Raw genomic sequence first — 2416 nt, 5'->3', positions numbered from 1 at the left:
CAACTTGTGAAACATTAACATAAATAGGACTAGAAGATCTTGGAGGTAAGAATTGATCTTCAAAATAAGCACGCACCAAGTCTTCATCCGATTGCTCGGTTAATCGAGTGAACGAGTCAAATAAACCGTCATAATCGAACATCCAGTCGGGTCCTTTACCTTGAGGAGGTGTGGTGTACCTTTGGCAATCAACGTGGTACCACTCTTTAACACATCCCGAAATAAAATTAAATACCTTTTTCTTAGGTGATGCATAACCCAAGAAATATCATTCAATAGCCTTTTATTTAAATTTTCCCAAATCTCTTTTCAACATTATACAAGGACACCTAAACGGTTCTAAGTACTTTAAATTAGGCTTTCGTTTGTTCAAAAGTTCATAACTCGTCTTTTGGAGTCTCTTTACCGTCAGAACACGATTCAACGTATAGCAAGCAGTATTCACAGCCTTATTCCAGAATTGAACCTGAAGCTTAGAGTCTGCAAGCATAGTTCGAGCCGTTTCGATTAGTGTCCTATTCTTTCTCTCAGCCACCCCATTCTGCTATGGTACATAAGGAGCACTATATTCTCGATGAATTCCTTTTTGTGTACAAAAGAAATCCAACACATTGTTATTGAACTCCAAACCATTATCACTTCGAATACGTCTCACCTTCAACTTATACAGTGATTCGATCTTAGTGATTAGATTTTGAATCAGAATGGGTGTTTGATCTTTTGAACTCATAAATAAAACCCTTGAATATCTTGAATAGTAATAAGTGACGACTAGAAATGTACCAATCTCCAGCGATACTTGCACGATTCACTGGACCGAACAGATCCATATGAAGTCGTTCTATAGGATTATCAATGGAGTTAATTAACTTAGATGGGTGTGACTTTTTCTTCTGTTTGTGTTTTGTAATTCCCCCCGGGGCATCGCCGATCGATACGAGATCCACACGAGGTCTAGGAGTGCGGAATCCTCCTAGACTCGTTTATGGTGTAGAAGACGAAGAACACGATTACACACATACACATACACGAACAAACACACGAATGGGATAAACACATCTGCAGATCTTTTATATAATAACCGAAACTCGTTACAAACCAAACACGAAAACAAATGACGGCCGAGCCGAGGTGAGCTCTACCTCGGGTCGTCCCACACGACTCTCCCTCTCGGTTTCTCTCTAGCTACTTGAACTGTAACACAAAACTCTCTAGCTTTCTGGATACACAAACCTAAACAAGACACGTATATATATATCGAAAAAACTTCGCGGGCTTGGGCTTGGGCCAGTAGGCGAAGTTGTTATAACTTCGCCTACGGCAGAAGTTGTTACAACTTCGCCTACGGCGAAGTTGTTCTAACTTCGTACTTCGTTTCCGCTGATCAGAATTGCATAGCGACGGTCACAAAATGCACCAACAGATTTTTTTTTTTTTTTTTTTAATAGAAAGTAAATCAATAGAGAAATAAACCTCATCTGGTGCCACAACACAAAAGGGCAACCAACTGTTTATCAAACATCTGTAAGTACCACAAACTGATTGGGTTTTATTTCACAAGTACACCATCCCTTGTGATACAATTGCGAATCGACACAAACTTAACTACCGGGTCATAGCTTCACCAGACCTCAGGTCGCAACTCACCTGTTGCAGGAGGCATCCATCTACCAGAGTGATACACGCTCTCCCCAACTTTCCACCCGGGCACATCTTTCATTATCCGGTCCTCTTCATCCAAATACTTCCTCCATTCTTTCACAAATTTTTCATCCTCTTCTTCTTGAAGCATGGGCAAAATAGCCCTCCGCGCAGCATACTTTTCCTCCTTTATTGCCCTCCGGATCTTATTGCCCTTGCAGACCTGGTACATGCCCCAGGAGAAAGTGCCAAAAGCAGCCAGGAATATGGCGACGGCGCTAGGGCCTTTGGAGGGGATCCGGCGGGCGTAGCGGACGGGAGCAAAGCCGCCGGGAGGAGAACCGTCTTGGAGGAGAGGCATGTCTTTGACTCTTGCCATCACTGGCTTCTTCCTTATCGCTGCTTCCGTCATCGTTCACGATCAGATTTCGATTATCTTTCTTTCTTTGATATTCACGAAGGTATGGATGGCCTCATAGTCAATCTACAAGAAGGTATCCTTTTAGGACTTACAGAAATTATTCCAATACTAACTTTGGACAGCCAAAGTACGGGATGTATCGACCCAAGACCAATAGGTCTTGGGTCTTGGGTCCATACCAATAGGTCTTGGGTCCCCAGATTTTAATCCTCTGCTTTAATCGTGCAGGAACAGTTGAACAGGGCTGCAAACAATCTATGGGTTGTGGATAGCGGCTGTTCCCGGCACATGACGGGTAACAAGAGTTTGTTACACGAATGGAAACCTGTTCAGGGAGGAAGAGTGAGTTTCGCT

General features: G+C 42.8%; 1 pseudogene; it reads right to left on the bottom strand.

Moving 5' to 3' along the window:
* Window positions 1-1482: 1482 nt before the first annotated feature.
* LOC143616431 (NADH dehydrogenase [ubiquinone] 1 alpha subcomplex subunit 13-B pseudogene) lies at window positions 1483-2069 on the bottom strand (annotated as a pseudogene).
* Between the last annotated feature and the right edge of the window lie 347 nt (window positions 2070-2416).

Source organism: Bidens hawaiensis, unplaced genomic scaffold (assembly GCF_021521415.1).
Source record: "Bidens hawaiensis isolate Kalapana, Puna unplaced genomic scaffold, B.hawaiensis_p1.1 tig00047366_1, whole genome shotgun sequence".
Taxonomy (NCBI): Eukaryota; Viridiplantae; Streptophyta; class Magnoliopsida; order Asterales; family Asteraceae; genus Bidens; species Bidens hawaiensis.
This window is presented reverse-complemented; position numbering and strand designations above follow the sequence as displayed.